Source organism: Crocodylus porosus, unplaced genomic scaffold, assembly GCF_001723895.1.
Source record: "Crocodylus porosus isolate Cpor-Errol unplaced genomic scaffold, CroPor_comp1, whole genome shotgun sequence".
Lineage (NCBI taxonomy): Eukaryota > Metazoa > Chordata > Crocodylia > Crocodylidae > Crocodylus > Crocodylus porosus.
In genome coordinates this window covers 42,933,658-42,953,270 of record NW_017728948.1, presented here as the reverse complement: position 1 = coordinate 42,953,270, position 19,613 = coordinate 42,933,658, and positions in this window count along the sequence as shown.

The following is a 19,613-nucleotide window of genomic DNA, read 5'->3' as shown; positions in this document are numbered from 1 at the left end:
ATGGGGCTGTGCCAGGCCCTTCCCAGAATGTGGGAGCGGGGCTGAGGGTTAGACTGGGGCTGCACTCAGGCAGCATTGGGAGGGCACAGGGGTGCTATGACAAAATTTGGGGTGGCTGCAGCACCCCTCGCAGAGCTGCTGCTGCCCGCCTCAAGAGAGCATCCAGTGCAGCCTCGGCCCCAGTCCACAGCTGCACCCCCACCTTCCCTGTGCAGATATGGAGGGCACATGACCCCCCCATGCCCTCCCGGGGTGCACACTATGGCGGGAACTGCCCATACCTCCCAGATGAGCCATGGCTCTATCCCACACCTGCCCTGCCCCTGTCCCAGCCCCAGGCCCAGCCCCACTCCCTGCCTAACCACAGAGGCTTTGATCTGCTCCCCCATGCTCCCTCTCTCTCCCTTCCGCTTCCAGTACAACAGACTTACCAACTCCTGTATCAGAAATTGTATCAGCCAATATGCTTCCTTAAATACCAGTTATTGGCATTGGCCCCCAAAATCTCTATTGCTGCACCCCTACTAGTCGGGTAATTTTTTTATTTAAAACACACAGCGTAAACTTACCTTAAAAATGTCCTACAGGCTAATAACCAGGATGAAAAGTAAGGTAACACTATTAAGTGGATCTAGTAGAGGAATTCACATCGACATTTTTATAAAAACAGTGAGCAGAAGAAAAAGCTTTATTCTACAATGATTAGAACCTTGTAATCTTTGTAGACCTTGGAAAAAATAAACTTAGTAAAATAGCAAAGAAAACACAGGTACACCTTAATATAGAACCTAATAATTACTTGGAAGAAATTCCTTCCTTAGAATTATAGAAAACTAGGGTTGAAAGGGACCTCAGGAGGTCATCTTGTCCATTACCCTGCTCAAAGCAGTACAGTCCCTAACTATATCATCCCAGTCAAGGCTTTCTTAAGCTGTGTCTTAAAAAACCCCAAGGATGGAGGTTCTACAACCTATCTCAGTAGCCTGTTCCAGTGCTTTATTACTCTTCTCATGTGAAAATTCATTCTAATATTTAACCTAATTTCCCTTGCTGCAACTTGAGACCATTTTTCCTTGTTCTGTCATCTGCCACCACTGAGAATAGTTTAGCTCAGTGGTGGGCAAAATGTGGCCTGTGGGCCAGATGCAGCCCACCAGGCCATTCTATCTGGCCCATGGGGCCCCTAAAAAATTTAGAAAATTAATAGTTATCTGCCCTGTCTGCCTGTCACGTGGCCCTCGATGGCTTGCCAAAACTCAGTAAGTGGCCTTCCACCTAAAATAATTGCCCGCCCCTGGTCTAGCTCCATCCTCTGTGGAGCCACCCTTCAAGTAGTAGATACCCCTCAGCCTTCAGCTCCCCCACCCTTCAAGAGACCCCTCAGTCTCTCCTTTATAAGTCATGTTCCCCAGACCACTAACCACTTTCATTTCTCTCTGCTGGACTATCTCCAATTTATACACATCCTTCTTGTAGTGAAGGGGCCAAAACTGGACACAGTACTCCAGATGGGGCCTCATCAGTGCCAAAGAGAGGGGAATAATCTCTTCCCTCGATCTTCTGGCAACACTCTTACTAATTCAAGACCTACTCCATGATTTTTCTGGGGACTGAGGTGAGGCTGACTAGACTTCAGTTCCATGGATCCACCTTCTTCCCTTTTTTAAAGATGGACACTATATTTGCCTTTTTCCAATTATCTGGGACCTCTCCCAATCACTGTGAGTTTTCAAAGATGATGGCCCATGGCTCTGTCATCACATCTGCCAACTCCTTCAACACCATTAACACAAGGCACATGACTTATGAGGAGAGGCTGAGGGAACTGGGCTTGCTTAGTCTGGATAAGAGAGGGCTGAAGTGGGATTTAATAGCAACCTTCAACTATCTGAAGGGTGGTTCCAAAGAGGATGGGGATAGGCTGTTTTTGTGGTAGGTGTTCAAGTGATTAGCTAAGTCACATCTGAAATGATATAAGCAGTTGCTATCCAATAGTAATATCAATATTGCCAAAAAGAATAAAACAACCCCAAAACATGACAAAATCAAAGACAGCAGTCATTTGCAAATGTTGGAGAAATAAGGGCTGTGTTCACTGGAGATTAAGAGGACCTTTACTGAAAAACAGCATACAACATTCTGAAAGAAACAATAGGACAGAACAGACTATCTAAGATTATTCAATTCATAAATTGTGAAAACAAGTGCAACATGCTTACTTTGGGAAGCAGAATTATATATGTACATGATTCCAGGTGAGGATATAGCAGAAAGAATCTTATACAACCTGGAGATGCAAAATTGACTGAATATGTGAGTACAGATTGCAAGTACAGTACAAGTGCTTAGCTTACCAGGCAAGTCTGTTAATTATTGTTCATCAGGCAATACTGCTCTGCAAACTCTGCAAATAACATAGCTGTAATTCATAGCCCGGTAACAGAGAAGGGCTTGAGAATGGGATCAGGTTTATCACTACATGGATAGAGTGGGCACTGAATAAGAAGTATTAATAGTGATAACAGATAAAGGAATTGTCATCAATTGCCATGAAGAGAACACTGTGAAGGTGTTTTGTGGGTGTTTTCCTCCTGACTGTGGTTCAGTTCCTAGCACAGTAGTCTCAGTAGTGCACCACATACCTTACATTTTGGTTTTAGTAGAAAGACTGCATCTAAGTTAATTAAAATAGATAATAATGTAAGCTCATTGATATTTTAACATTTTATGTATATATTTTTTATTCAGACATGAAATAGGCCACTTTGGAGTGAAAGACAAATGCAGAAAGTATTTATGCGTTAAACTATAGGTGGTCCCTCCCTGTCTGATTATTGTCTTCAAACACCATCAATACAAGAATTTCCATGATACCCAGTTAGGTTGTCAGTATGAAAAATCAAAAGAAGCACAAGACTGAATACTGCAAGATATAAAGGATTAATTATAAATGCTAAGATTTGTTTGACTTCTTTCTTTTTAACTTACTGTAAAAGACTTGACTTCAATGATGCCAGAATTTCACCCTTAAAGCCTGGTTTTCTATTTCAGTTCATCATTTTTAGAACAGTGTAAGTTTACTGATTTCAGCAAAGCTTCATCAGTGTGAAACTGAGGTAATAGAGTGGAGCTTCATACTTTTTTATTTTCATCTTTAAACAATATATTTATCTGGCTATTTCACATTTTAAAGAAGCTCATCTTTCCTAAATTGTATACCATTTAAACTTTCCTAAATTGTATACCATTCAACAAGGAGTAAACAGCAGTGGAGACAAATTCATGAGAAAGGAAGTTTATATCAATTTTAATCTGTGGAATTAAAACCAAATACAGTGTTTAAAAGTATATGGATAAAATTATACAGTAACAGCAATGGATTAGGACTTAGATGATACAAGCATTCTTGTCAGAACAACTTGTCTTTAAATCTTGATTGTTAAAGAAATTGGACTTTGAGCTACTGTGGAAAGATATTACAACATGCTCTAGAGGGATAATGACTTATTGTATAGGTTAAAAATCTCAAATGCAATGTTTATTGTTGAATTTATAATTCAGCTTTATTTTAATGCATTGTTATGTCCTCTTCTTTCTGTCTGTGGTGTTAAAGTACTCTACACACTATAGCAGCATTTAATAATAGCAAAGGGATACAGCAAAGGAATTCTTGCAGATATATGTAAGCAAAGGGCTATTAATATGTGCATATATTTCTGGCTCATCTAATTCAGAATCCTATATCTGTTCCATAATTGACAGTTATGCCATAATTGTACATTTTGGGCAATTGCATAATAAATTACAAAATATTATGACCACATAGGAAATGTCTTCCTAAATCTGAGCATATAATAATCAATTTATGCCCTGAAACACGACAATTTATACATTGAATGCATTACTATTCTAGCTAGCATCATCATAGATCACTTCCTAATGTTAGTACTCAGTAACAATTGTATGCTAAGCAGTCTCCAAAGACAGATTTCCTGTCCCCCAGAGATTACAGTCTAAGACTGCTGATCCTGTGATGTGCTCCAGAGGAGCTGTACAGATACTTAACTTCAATAGGTCTCTGAGTAGTTAGTTACTGAATAAGATAAGCAACACAAAGAATGGAATGGATAAAATTACAATATATACTTTTTAAAAAATCCTCCATTTTACTGCACTATTTAGATTCTTGTACAAGACCCATTCCTGATCTATCTGAGACTCTGTTTCATTTGAGAAGCTTTTTAACAGTATTTTATCATTTTTATATACTGTTTGGTTGTAAAAAGTTCATCAACTCTATTTTGTTTCCATGGCCAAATTCTTTGCGGTATGATAGAAATTGAGCTTGAGGGGATATTGGAGGAGGAGTAACAGCACTATATGGCAGTAGTAAGATGACAAAGTTTAATAGGCCTATTACACTTGTTTAAAACATATTTTCATGTTTTTATTTTTTAATTTATAAATGTATCTAATAGATGTATATACCTCCCTTCCCAACAAAAGCTTAAAACTTATAGAAGGGAAAAAAGTTGCATATAAAACAAGAAAAGAGGAAAACAAAAACAAAACAAAAAATGGAGAAACAAAACACTTATTACAACTAATAGAGTATTAAAATAACTTCTAGAGCAAAACCCACCTTTACGATGCCCCAGCTTAGCCCTGAGTATTTTTTTTGTTTTATTTTTGTTTTCCTCTTGTTTTCTTGTTTTATAAATAACTTTGTTCTCTTCTGTAAGATGAAGGGAGTTATACACATCTATTGGATAAATTTATATATAAATAAATTATAACTTGTCAGCTTACTACTACCATACATATAGTGCTGCTACTCCTTGTCCAATATCCCCTCAAGCTCCATTTCCATCCTACCACAACGATTAATGAGCACCAAATGGCTATGAACCTAACTGACAAGGGGAAGCTGGACCCCCATCAATGGTAGGTGTCTGAATCCCTCCCAGGTCCTGTAGACTGCCCAGCATCATCATTTTTACTTTGTCTAGATTCAGCTTAGTTGGTTCACAACCTCCCCCTTGCAACCCATGCAGTCCTCAACTGCAGCCAAGCACTGGAAAAGGACAGAGATTGAGGGGTTTGGTTGAGTAAGGAAGAAGATAGAGCTGGTTCTTATCAGTATACTGATGACACCTCACTTTTTTATTATTTTGTAATTTATCTCCATTTATCCTCTTGAATTTCAGTATGAAAAAGAATAGAAAAAAAATGGAGTTGAATTACTGCAAAATATCACAATCTCTTCCTCATTACTACCTCCCAGTAAAAGGAAAATAAAGCAAAAACTCTTGGAAGCCAAGAGCTGAGATGACATCCAGAAAGTTCAGTAGTCACAAAAATTAAATCTCCTGTTTTTGAGCAGTTTTTAGCTGAGTTGAGTAAGTGGTTTGAACTCTCATATGTGAACTCAAGTGTGCAAAATGCAAAAGTTCTATCCAGGCCTTTTTGTTACCAAAGTTGAATTGTGCTAAATTAGGCCCACATTTGGCATGGCATATGGAAAGGAAAGCAGCATAACTATAGCATGGAGAAGGAGGAGGCATCACTCCTAAATGAATTCAAGCTTAATTTCTATCATACTGCAAAGACTTTGGCAATGGAAACAGAATAGAGTTAAATGAACTATTTAACTCAAGGTCATTGTTACTTGGTCAACTTCTGTTGCTTATGTCTGGTTGTTTTTTTTTTAAAATTAATCACCTTTTTGTGACCATTTGGAGTGGATTCCTTTGTATAAAAGGCATGCATTTTCATATGGTCAGATTACATTTTGCAGCTAATAAGTATGACCGATAACATTTTAGTGTTAAGTTACTGAATAATGTGTGAAACGTTAGGACCTTTTCTATCTGGTTTTGGAGTGCCCCTTATTAAATTGCAATTTCAATTAAATTTTGGAATGGCAGAATCTATGGACACTTGACAGAGCTCTCTTTTCTAATTGACAGCATACTTTTATTTCCAAGCATGGAGTATGAATTCTCTCTTATGCTGCAGTTACTGAAAATGGATTTCAGCTCTCATAGATCATATGTCATACTTCAACACACAGGTGACACATGGGAGGGGTATGGTGGGGGGGGCATGTGTCCCTCCTGAGATTGGCCCTTACCAGCCGGAGAGTGGGAGCGCCAAGTGAAGTGCCAGCTGGTATGACCCTGACCCCTCAATCTGGGGAGTGGGGGCATGCTCTCTGGGCTTGGCTTTCGGCTCATTATCTCTGCTCCAGCCCAGCCAGTTTGGCCCCACCCCTCTGTTCCCCATCCTAAGCAGGGACAGGCAGGGGCAGGGGTCTGGCCAGGGAGGGGTTTAATTCCCCGTATCTATCCCACTAGCAGGGACTCAAGCCGGGTCTGCCGAGAGCTCCCCCCTTGCTGCACCATGGCCTCTGAGGCAGAGCAGGGTAGGGAGGAGAGTTGGTCTCCCCTCTACCCACACTGGGAGCCAGGTCTGCCCACCATCACTGCTGCCACATTTGCTCCCTGTGGCAGAATAGGTCCCTGTTGTCCCCTCTGCTGGAGAAAGTTCCTTTACTCCCATAGGAAACAATTGTGGGAAGACCCGGCTGCCAGTGGGGTAGAGGGGAGACTAACTCTCTTCCCTGCCCCTTTCTGCCTTAGAGGCCATGGTGCCCTGCTGCTGCAGCAGCAAGGGGGGAGCTCCCAGAACACCTGGCTTGGGTCCCTGCCAGTGGGATAGAGAGGGAGGAATTACACTCCTCCCTGCAGTTCAGCCTGCACTGGCCATGCCACCCTTCCCACAGCTTCCCTACAGCTGAGGACATGCTCTAGCACCCCCAACACCTGGCCTGAGCAACTGCAGGCATGTCCTTGCAGTTCCTTACTCCAGAGAGAATGATTGTCCTGTTACAAACTGGTTTAAACTATGTAAGTTAGAATAATCTGCAAAGCTTGCATCAATTCAGGTTCAGCTTTTTGAATGTCTGTCCCTTGCCAAAATGACCAAGCCACCAGGAATGGAACAGTAAGAAACAGACATCAAGGTTAGGGACAGAAGTTACACATCAACCAGTATAAATGATCAGAATCTGGTTTAAACCTGTAACAGAGAGAAGTTCAGTACATATAAACCAGTTTTAAAATGGCTGAATCTGGTTTAAGCTAAGCCTGGATGGATGTAGTATCAGGCTTTTCTGATTTAGGTTAAACCAGTCTATGGAACTTTTGTCCCAGGTCTCCTTCCAACTCAAGTTATGCCCCAGTCCCCCACCATCCCAGGATGCACTGGCCCCAGTAACCCCCCTCACATGGCAGACGGGTTGAGCCAAGGCAAACCCCACCTCATGTCTGTTCCAAACCTGAGGCAGCAATGCCTCTGCTCCCAAGCATGGTCCTTCTTGCACCTATTAGCCCTGTAGGGCAGGGACAGGGAGGCAGGGTAACAGAGGGTTGCTGGTCTATTCTCCCAGGACAGGCTGGCATGAGTCACTAACCTACTAGGGGGAGGGGAAAAGGCGTCCCCCCCCATCTAGCTGGCCTCTGAGCCCAGCGTCTGCCCATGTGGGTGGAGCCCCAGCCTCTGGGGCATTTTCCTTGGCCTGCCCAGGAACCCTCCCAGCCTTGGTCTGCCCCACAAGCGACTGGTGCCTCCTGAATCTGGGGGGCACCTGAGAAAGATGCTAACTGCAGTGGCCCTGTTGGAGGGGGGCACCAGCCCTACTGACAGTATCAATGGTGGCCGTTGGGGGGGCACCGGCCATGTCGGGGGGTCATGTGCACCCCCATATACCGCCTATCAGTCGCCTATGGTCTGCCCAGCTGTGGGGGATGATTCTCCCTTCCCTTGGTGTAGCCAGGCAGGTGTGAATCACTGACATGCAAGGGGGGAGGAGGGAATGAAGCTCCCCCATCCTGGTCTCAGCCCCCTAAGCTGGGGTCTTCCCTGAAGGGAGGGTTGGGGGTGGAACTTGGAGGGGTTTCCCCTCCCGACCCAGCCAGGCTGGCTCCACAGAAAGAAAAATCAGGCCCTGCCATCCAGCACAAGCCCCTAGGACTGCCTGGCACATCTTGTCTAGTGCTGCTGGTCCTGGGGAGAGGCATGGGGCTCCCTCTGTGGCTTGACTCCTGGCTCAGGTGGCCAGCACCAGGAAAGGCTCTTTCCTCCATGGAGGCAAGCTGAGAGGCCTTCTGGCCTGTGTCAGTGCAGGCCTTCACCTGTCTTTCCTAACTGAACATCAGTTTCATTCATTATTGGTCCAATCTATGCAGTTTAGAGAAACCAGCAGAGAATAAAGAAATTTCACTTGGGATTTTTGACCGTGTGTATTTAACCCCAAATCCTCTCCCTGCTGCTTCCTTTGTCTGCCTGAATGATTGTTCCCTGGTGGTTTGGTTGCTTTAAATTTGTTTTAGAATCTTGCACTAAGGCTGCTTAACATTCCCATTACAGCTTTTCTAAGAGGAGCTAGAAACAAGGGAAGTGTTGGGACCTTGTTACATGGTAATTTTAGGTGGTTTCTGTAACTCTTAATCCCTGGATTAGCTGCACATAAACACTTTAAATGGCTTAAAGCACTGGTTATTTGGCTTAAAGTTATGCCACTCCAAAGCAAGATTACCTTTAATCCTCATAACCTTCCTCCTCTTCCATTAAGGTGTGGCTACTCCCCCCAGGCATTCTGCCCAAGTTAAAGTCCACCAGTATCCCAGGACACAGTAGCCTTTCCTGAGTCAGGGTGAGTGAGGACACCAGAGTGCAGTGGAGGTGAGCATGGTGCCTCTGTCCCAATGCTCCCACTGGACATAGCAAGCACTAGAGAGCTGAAGCTTGCTTGCTCTGCCCAGAGGGAGCAGCAAGCCAGTCCTGGTGGTGGCAGAAGACACCATAGCTGCTGGTACTCCAGGGCTGCGGTGCTCATTTTGTGCTGTTTGGGCAGTGGTGGGAGGCACTGCAACCACAGGGTGCTCCAGATCATTGGCGCATGCTCTGCCTGGCAGGAACAGCAAGCTAGTCCTGCCCCTTGCTCCTTGTTCTGCCCTTCCTTACAAAGTCTCTAGTGGCAAGTCAAAAATGTGCAGGTGAAGGACACTTAGAGAAGGTTTTTCACCTTAAGGTGTGACTGCTCCACTACACTGATCAACACTAAGTCTATTAACATTTGTGCAGCTTACAACATAACTTGTATCAAGGCCTTTGTATGAACAGGGAAATTGGTGGTAAGTCTTCAAAGCCTCCCCATGCTACTTTCCCAGAAGACAGTCAGGGGCAGATGCACTTATTGAAAACTGAATTTGCTATTAAAGTTCAGATGTATAGCAAGCTTCCAGTCTTGACTCTTACACAGGAATATCACCCTGAAAACAGTCCAAGTACCATGAGGTGATTTTGAGCATATGAAACAGGAAAAGAGAAAACAGAAGATATATAATGGGTTTTACTAAAAACAATTTTAAAGAATAATGGATATAATAATATGGTTTTAAAATATGGTTCTGCTTTAGACAGTGTTTCTATAAAACTGGTATGATACAGTTCTGCGTTTGTTGTTTTTCATTTGTTTCTATATCAAAGTTGCTCTGTCAACATTGTTTGTTTCCAACTGCCAGACTCACTGTGAGATTTAAAAGCCAAGCTAGGTGTTTCAGTCATTGATAACAGTTTAAAAATAAATCAGAGGTTGTGTGTTGCTCCTCTGTTCTTACCCATGAATGACTTTTCATCCTTTGATTAGGTATTTGGTTATACCTTTGATTAGGAATTTGGTTATACCTGGATAATCAAGCATAACGCAGGTGAAGTTATGCAAGTGTAACTGAATGCATAAAGAAATGTAAAGATGTTACTGCATCTGGAACTTAATAAACTATTCTTCTGATGATATCAGAGTGAAAATACTACCAGGGCTGCCTTGGTTCTTTAGGATTGGTAAGAGAAATAGAAGTAGACAAAAGCATTCTACTCTGTCACATAAGTTTAATGTCAGAATTTCAACAGGCACAATGGTAAAAGAATGGAGTAACCCCATGGGGAACCACTCTTTCAGTAGTATTGTCTCTGAATACATAAAGGAAACATATTTGAGTTATGGCTTTAGTTACATCAATCAGAAAGCACTTATAGATTATCACTGGGATCAGTTCTTACTAGATTTAGCCAATTTTGAAGGAATTCTTAAATACACATAATGACTTATGGGTCACCTACATCTACACAGGTGGTTATAACCTTTTTTGGGGTGTGTTTTTGTGTTCTGGAAAAACACAACCCTGAGTCTTATAAAATAACTCAAGTGATTTGATTTATGAATTACACTAAAGCATCCAGTTAATAGGGAGGACCAAATTGTAACCAAAAGAAGATACTGATTCAGATGGGGGAAATCTGGAAAAGTTCCACAGCTGTCAATAGTAAACACAGCAAAATATTTTCTCCTGTATATTTTAGATAGCAATATCTTATCCCTTAGGCACTTAAGCATAGTTTGGCCTGGTGTGAGTAGACCACTATGGGGTCAATATTGTATAAAACAAATTATGTTTGGTATCAATTATTGAAAAAAATGGTGTCTTAAGGGCTACACTTGTAAGTATAGTTATTAACAAGGGGTGAAATTCTATTCATTCATTGTGCATGACCTTCAAAGGTGTTGTCTATTTTAGTCTTGAAGAGTTTTTAAGACTTGGTTAATATGCTCAGTGAGCATAAAATGTTCAGATGAACAAATTGCTAAAGAAAACAGCAAAAGTCTTGCAACTTCTGCTTAGAATTACTTCCTAAAATGACAATTCTATCTCTATCCACTTAAAAGAAAACATTATTTCTGAATTTTTTTTATGATAGGGGCATAGAAACGCAAGGAAAGGGGATACTATCAGATAATAAAATCTTTGGCGTTTTCAAGCCTGTCAGTGGTTTTTCAAATCTCAAAGCAGTCTAAGAACATTGGCTGGCCTTAGAATAGTACTGTCCTTTATGCTGTATCTGAATTATATCAGGTTAGTTGAATGCAATTTCCTTTTTGATATTTGTAAGATTATTTTGAGTATTGCGTTAGTACAATGATAGAGAATTTACATTAGGCTCTAGTAAACCTGAGTTGCAAGTTTTCCTATAATCTGATAAAATAAACTTTTTCATTTCTGTTAAAAAGGAGGAAAAGTCATCATGTGAGATTTAAATCATAAAATAACCCCTCACACACACACTTTAATTTTGTATAGATCCTAAACATTTCAGGACAAACTTAATGTAAGGGCAGACTTGGGAGCCTCCAGCAGCCAGGAGCCCCTGCTCCAGACCCTGCCCTGGGTCTGGCACCACCTGGCACCCCTGCGTGGACCCATCCTCGCTACTCAACCCAGCTCCTTGCAAGCATGAAGCCAGAGCTGCCTGACATGGGGCTAGGACTGCATACTGGCCCTGCTGGCCCTGGCCACTAGAGGAGGAGCCACCTGTGCCAAGGGACTATTGGCTTCTGTTGCCCCTGGGCGAATCCTCCACCTGCCGCACTCACTGCAGCATCCACATCTGCTGGGGTGCTGGCTGTCCTAACTGTCCCCACCCCTATGGCCCCAGACCCGAGGACAGCTCACAAAGGACACTGTAAATAGTTTTCACAGGGAAGAAAGTTTTTATTGTTGGTGGCTGGGTTGGATGGTGGAGGGCCTCTGTTTGTTGAGAGGGAGAGAGGGCCTCTGTTTGTTGGGGGAGGCTTTGTTTGTTGGGGAGGCAGTGGAGAGGGGGCTCTGTTTGATGCAAGGGGAATAAAAACTTGTTCTTCTGACATGTGTTTGCAGTAAACGTGGTGCTGGGGGTAGACACAATAGGGGGTGCCATGGGCAATGGTGCAGGTGAGCTACTGCAGGGCATGCTGGAGAAGGTGGTTGGCTATGGCCTTCCATACTCAGTGCCCTGGCCCCTGCTGGCAGGTATACAGCTCACCCGAGACCTCAGCAAGGTGGGGAATGGCACTGTTTCTGCCACTGCAGGTGGTGCTCCTGCTGTCAGGCATCCTCCATCCACCACACCTCCTCTGTCCAGGCCTCACTGAACAACTCCCCCTGGGTCTATCAGTTGTCTGATGTTATGCAGCATTGCAGGCTGTGACGCTGACCCAGGGGAGGTCCTTCTCAGTGAGCTTGAGGTGGACAGTGAGGAAGCACCAGCATCCTTTGAGATGGCCAAAGATGTGCACCAAGGCATGGGTCTGGCACAGGCAGTGGTTAAAGTGGAGCTGGCAGGGGTCCAGGTTGTTGGTTTAAGGTTGCATAAGCCAGGGCAGAAGCAAGTAGGCAGGGTCTTTAATGAAAAGGAGTGGGATAGGAGTGGGGCAGGGTCTTTAATGAAAAGGGAAAGCTGGGTCATAGTGCCCAGCTACAGGTCTGGCATCCTTGGCATGAAGCAGCCAGTCTCCATCAAGCCTGGAAGGCCAGAGTTCCAAAACACGTGGGTGTCATGGGTGCTGCCTGCCCAGCAAGCGCTCATGTGCATGAATGCCCCTCAGTCGTCCATGATGGCCTGGAGAACCACGGAATGAAAGTCCCTTCAGCTTTAATTGGGATAGTCTTCATGGGTTGGGCAGGTGATGGGGATGTGGCCCTGATGCACTGGGGGAAGCCCAGGGCATGGAACCCTAGCACCACCAGCTGGGGTTAATGCATGCAGAGCACGGTCTTCCCCACCACATCCTGGAGGGTTCCACATACATCCAGGATGGCCTCCCTGGCAATGGCTTTGTCCATGCCAAACAGGTGGCTGACATCCTTCAGGGTAGTGGGTGTGGCCAGCTTGAGCAGGGTGAGGGCCAGGCAGGTGTCTGCAGGGAGGGAAGGCTGCGTGCCAGTGTTCTGCCACTCTAGGTGTGGCTGGAGCTGCTCTATGAAGTCCTGAAATGTGGCCCAGGTCATGTGGGACTCCTCCAGTCACTGGTCATTGTCCCAGGTTGCCATCGCCAGTCCTGGCTGGCCTGGTGGGCCCAGAGGTGGTGAGGCTGGAGGCCCATGAGGGTGAGAGCTGCTCTGGTAGTGGCATCCAGAAACCACTCATCAGTGTCCCTGCCAGCGGTAGCTGCATGGAGGCAGTGGCAGTCCTGTGGGCCAGGCAGGTGGTCGTTGCGAGGAGGAGAGCCAGGCAGGGTGACGTAGCCATGGGCCAGGAGGTGGTCTGTGTGGTGGGCTAGCAGGGCTAGCGCAGCAGCCAGCAGGAGCCTAGGGCGCTGCTCATCACTGCTAGGGTCAGGGACTGGAGCAGCCACAGCATGGGAAGGCAAAGTGGGCAAGGAGAAAGCTGCTGTAACCTGGGCGGTACTCCAAGAGGTACCCCTTCTCCAGTTAAAAGGATCAAAGCAGGTGCACAAGTGCTGTGGGAGGTGTAGGGACTCTTCTCCCCTATAGAGCAGAGCCAGACCACCAGTGGGGACTTAACCATATACTTTTTAATACTGGGAACATAACAGGCATAAATCAGAGGGTATAGTGGACACTACAATGCCCAAAGGGGGCAGGATTCAACAAAGGTTAGACACTTACAATCACTGACAAAATGGAGTTAACAAAATATAAAATTCAAACAGCAGAACAAACAATATGGGTTGGTGAAATATAAAAGAGGCAAAAAATGCAAAATGTCAAATGACAAGAAAATACAGGGCCTTGGTACCTGGAGGGGGAGAAAAAGGGGTGGAAAACACAATGGCTCCTTTCCACTGCAAGAAGATTTGCTTCTCGTTATTTCACTCACCCCAAGCTGACTTTAACCCAGATCTCCCATGTGGTAGGCAGGAACACTACCACATAGCCATCACTGGTGGCACTGTTCCAGCCTGCTAGGGGTCTTGACCTTCCCAGAGCCCTGGCCTCATGTCAAGCTGCCTGGCTTCTGATTGGAGGAGCTGGAAGCAGAGCTGGGAACCCCTCAGGTTGCTGCTCAGATCCTTCCTGGTGGCTGCAGCCTCTCCTTGCGGATCTGGAGCCCAGTGGGGAGCCTTTCCTGCCGGCTGCACGCTGCACTGCTGAGGGTCCCACTGCTGCCTGCAGCTCCTGCTTTTTCAGGCTCTTCTGGGGCCCTGCTCCTACCCTGCTGGCTCAGTTCTTACCAGCTCTGTAAAGCCCCTTCCTTATTGTCCCTCGCTGGTCTCTCCTCTGAGTCAGCCCACGCTGTCCCTTTTATCTCCCTCCAGGTGACCCAAGGGGCCAATCGCAACGCGGCGGGAGGCAAGTCTGTGGGGCCTGATTGGTGCAGAAAGGGAATCACAAGTTCTCCAACCATCTTTTGCCCTTTCAAAACCCCTAGGCCAGGTCACTGCCAGCCAGCCCATCACACTGCCATGTGCTGTCCCTGCACTGGGAAGTGGCTGGCCAGAGAGCAGTGAGTGGGGCTGAGTTTTGAAGAGAGATGCTAGCTGCTGGCAGCTCCAGCCAGAGCCTGGAGCTCCCCTCAGTGGTGGCAGGAGCCCATTGCTGGGCTGTATGAAGTTTGGTGCTAAGAGCAGCTAATCTTGTCCCTAGTCCCTGCATGTGTAGACACCTTCCCAGGAGTGCTAAATCTGCAGAAGTTTACACTCGGGTAAACTGAACCCAGATCAAATGTATGTGTAGACATACCCACAGTCAACTAAAGAGGACAGGTCAGAGTTTCTACCAAAAGATTGGTTTCTGACTAACATTGACTTCTCTTACATCTCATAATCTTATCTTGTTGTCAAGAAAAGAAAACTAAGTATTAAGTTAAATTGGTTGAAACACAGTGTTTCAGAGTGGAATATGCCTATCAAACATATGTTGGACCATGGCTGAAGATACTATGAATATGACTGCACAATCCTAAACTTTCTGAGGCTCCTTTTGCACAGCTGCCTTCCCTGAGAAAAGTACAGGACACTTGATTGAGGTGCTATCTTTGAGAAACCATCAAGATTGCAATCTGGGGAGATCAATTTTCTCTCAGTAGTTGGTTGGTTCAGCCCCTTGGAACAAATGATTCATTTCATAGGGGCCTTTTGGAGAGCTCTTCTCATATGGGTCCTCCCACTAAAGCATGTACCGAATAGACAGGAGACTCTGCATAAGAATGAAGTTCTGTTCTGTAGAAGGGGCTGATTCTTGTGATGGAGAGAGAACTGAAATGAAAGACAGAAAGGGCAAAAGATACTGTGTCCACCCTGAAATATATACCACAGACTCCTAAAATGAGGTTGGCTCAGATAAGGGAAAGATGCCTCTGAGGACTTTTGTGGTTTTACAAGATTTGTAACTTTTGAGAATAAATAACTTTAGAATAAAGTTATAGTGCTTAAGAAATGCCTTTGCTAGGCATGTGTTTCTAATCTTCCTGGTGCTTTTTTCCCCAAGCAGTTACACTAGAAGGTCAGTGTCCATTGCATTGGCAGAGCTCCAGGGAAGCATGTGCAAATGACAGGAGGATGCAGAAGCTTCCTGATACTGATTTTGGAGTGGTTGGATATATAAAGATGAGATTGTATCATCTGATAATGTACCATCTTGTGCCACCTGTCACAAGAGAAAGTGTCAGATAAGAAGGGAGTCCAGGAGTGTGCTTTAGAGTTTCACACCTAGAAACCATGGTGATAATCTAGATACCAAGTTGGCTTGGAAGCACATGGATTCCACTATTGTGTTCAACTGCAGTTGACTGGCAACTGCACTGTATAGGACAGGGGTGATAATGAAAAATGTGATACAGGCAAATAATTTTAAAAGATCGTCTTTATATATCATAAGAGACATCAGATGGCACACCTCTGCTAAATTCTGAGTGCTACATACTTGCACCAAGGTTGCTTGCATAATGGAGTTTAGGAGATAGAATTAAATGTTGATGTTTATCATTGGCCAGATTTTTAAACATATTCTAAAGGCATCCATTGAGTCCCAAGGAAACCTAAGGCTAGATCCAGAAAGGCACCTAAAAGCTTAATATAGGACTTTGGAGGCTAAAATTCTAAATTGTGATCTAGAAAACGCCTGCTCCCTGGTCACTTAAACTTGCTAGACATCTCCTTTGTTGATTTGATGGTTTTTTAGTCCCAGTTCTGTATTCTGGGAATGCCCATAAACTTGATATGAACACCTATGTACTTTACTCGTGCAGAAGCCAGATGAGCACTCTAACCCCTGAGACATTATATAATATGGCAACTGGAAACATGCTGCCTTGTTTTCCTCCATTAGTATTTTAAAGAGAATGAACCCTGCTCAGTTTTTTCAAAGAAGAGTTGTAAACTTATCTTCAGGAGTATGCTCTAGGTTCCAGATCTGATACAGTGTGAAGCACTGTGATTACAGCTATGACTCAGGACTTATCAACACTCCAAACTCTCCGCCACTATAGCTATGTCAGCGTAGTTTCATATGCAAATCCTCCTACTGAAAATGAAGCATGTGCTGAAAGAAGTTTTTCTGTCAGACTAGCTGCACCACCTTGCTGAATGACAGACTAAGCTAGTGTGTCTCAATCTTTTTAGACATGGCACCCCTCGATAAACTCAAGAAAACCCCTGGAAAATGCCAGCTCTTCATTTTCACTTATTTTTTGACTATGGAAAAAAAATTGAGCAATTCTTCATTTGCAAATAACTCAGAAAGACCACAATAGGTCAATGTGTTTTGACACTACAGATTGCCATTTAAATTCTCTGGGTTTATCTTGTGAATCATGCTTGCACACCTAATAGTGTTAATATTGCATGGTACCCCATGGCACCCTTGAATGGATCTCAAGGCACCCAGAGAAGTAAACCCACAAAACACTATTCTATCAGGATAGTGGTGTCCACACCAAGGATTTTTTTTGACCTACCCCTTTTGGAATAATGTTGTGATTCTTTTGACATTCCATGCTGACAAAACTATGCCAGCAAAACTTTTTAGTGTAAATTGTGTTTCAGGCACCTATACTCCAGAGAAAGAGTGGGTGTACACACACAACACTATGCTAAGCGTTTCCTATTGAGTAACTTACTCTTGATTCTGTATGTTGGGGTTTTTAGATGGTCATTCTCAGCTGCTGTAACTCTCTTAGGCATTATACAGGGAAACTAGGAGCTTGAATCTGGGTTTTCAATCCTATTCTACAGGCCAGGTGCCTAACATTTAAGCCCTGCAATGACTAACTTGTACCTAAGTGCTTTTTTGGGATCTAGCCTCTAGTGGGATTTTCTAAAGTATTTAGGCACATAAAACTGGATTATAAAAGGTGCTTGTTGCTTCAATGCTAAATATTGCAGATCCTAATTGTTAGGCTCCTGGGCCTAATAAAGAATGTATGTATCTACATTGGGTATTATTTGATATATATATGCCTAAATCCAAAACTATGATCCTAAAACCTCTGTTTGCATGTTGCCTTATCCTGAAGGTGCCCAGACATGTACAGTGCTTCTACTAGAGGCATTCACTGCTGATGCACTACCCATGTCAGCAGGACATATGCCACTATATATAGTTCCAGCTGTGGCCGTAAAGAGGCTAATGATGCAGAGGAACTGAAATAGGCTCACCAGGGAAACAAAGGCCTATGGGTCAGGACAGCAATGGGATGGGGTTTAGAAATTAATGTTCCTTAGGTGACTGGAAACAGCAGAACTGTATTGATAAGATGGAAACAGGAGAAGGAAAAGACAGCATGTATAGGGCAGGTGGCTTGTAAAGTAGTTCCACTTTTGTTTTCAGTTTGGCCTTTGCTAAAAAGAAAAAAAAATGACATATTACTAGTGTGTGGTAAGCAAAAGGGCACTTTCTGTTCTCCATTCTTTATGAAGAAAAAACAGTGCTAATTTAATTGTGCAGTCATCTCTGTTAAGCTACAAATGGCAAGAAAATCTGAACTTTAAAGCTGTAATTCCTAAGGAAAGTTTGTACTTGCTTAAAAGCGTTCTAAATTGGCTTTGACAGGCCTCCTTTTTATTTTTGTAAGAGTCCAGACACACAAGCAACCCATTAGAAAGGGAGACTCAGAAAAAAATGGGTCAGTGTAAAATTCTCTCTTACTTTACCAAATGAAAACTTTGAATTGCTACTTTTAAACTGGGAATGCTTTAACTTATTTATAGGTACTCAGGTAAATTCAGAGGGGGAGCAAACGCCAGTGACATATAGTAGCATATATATACATGCAGAGACTTATTACGTGGGAATTTTGGGCAGCTTCTGGAGCTCTTAACACCTGGATATGTCAGCACATTAGCATCTGAAATGAGTTTTAAGTCCTTGTTAAGTGGCTCAAAGTTAGGCTGCTCCAAGGCAGACTATTCTCTAATCTGCCTTACCCACCCCCTTTACATTAAGGTGTAGCCACTATAGGCTACACCTAAAACACCCCACCTGCCCCCCTTTGTTGCTAGTCTAGATCAGGCCCACTGCCCCTTCAATCCTTTTAAACACCTAAGATCCCTGCTCACTGCATCCTCCCCCCTGCTTACTTGTGGCTGCTTGCACCTTGTAACCCAGGCGAACAGGTAGGTAAGGGTTAACAAAAAGTTGAGGCAACACATTTGCCACTGCTGCTTTCTGGGTGGCCTCAGCCTGGAAAAGAGCAGTACCACCTATAGGGGCGCAGGCAGGCAGGTTAACCCTTCCCTGCAACAGACAGTGTGGGAGCCACAAGTCAGCTGTCAGGGTTGGGGCATGCGGGTACCAGGGGAGCCTCAGGGGGAGCAGGAATGGGAGGGGGGATTCTTATCTCTCAGTTCTCCAAGCTGTTGCTGGCCTGCAGTGTGACTGCTCTAAACTGGAGTGGGCACTAATATCCAGCGACATTGCTGTGGCTCACTGCATAAGGTGTGACAAGGCCCTGCCAGTCAGATTCTCTTTCACCTTGTTGCACATCCCAATTGATGTGCAAAGGCATCTAAAAAGTTGGGGCAACACATTTAAGTAGGCCTCCTGTTTAGTTCTGTCTAGGTGGCAGGAGCCACACAGGTTCTACCAGCCCGCCTGGCTCCTAGAAGCGTGGACGGATGGTGAAGCCCGCGCCGCTTGTGTTTGGCAAGCGATGGTACAAGAAGCGGTGCTGGAATGAACCGGCCGCCCTGGCCTCGGGCAGGCCACAATGCTCTGGGCTTTGGGAATAGGCCTTTGGCAAATATAGCCTAGACCCAGTGAGTAAAACTATAAGGCCTGCTTGGTGATTGGGGCTACCAAGGGCGTATCACTGATTCCTTGGGACAATTAGAATCATAACAAGGATGGGAGTGAGGGTCACCGGTTTATAATGAGTGCACCAAAGTGGGACATGAGCAGAGCACACTGGACCATGGGCGATAAGTGATGCGTAGGGAGGGCATGGGGGGCATGTGTCAGCAATCAGCTGCTGGGCCCCCCTACGCTCCCGCGGTCGGCGATCAGCCCCTGGCGGACCCCCAGACTCAGGAGGCACTCGCCACCCGTGCACCAGTCAGTGCCCATCCACCCCGAGTCCAAGGAGCCAGCAGGCACTGGCTGATCGGACGAGGGACGTCCCAGGGGCCACAGCCTCCTTCCTGGTCAGATAAATGGAGAGCCTGGCAAGAGCCAGGAGGAGGGTGGCCAGGAGGTCCCGGGGCCTGGCGGCTTTGAGAACGGGGGGACGCAGCCAGGGCCCGGCTCAGCGGCGCCGTCCTTCCCGCTTGACAAGAG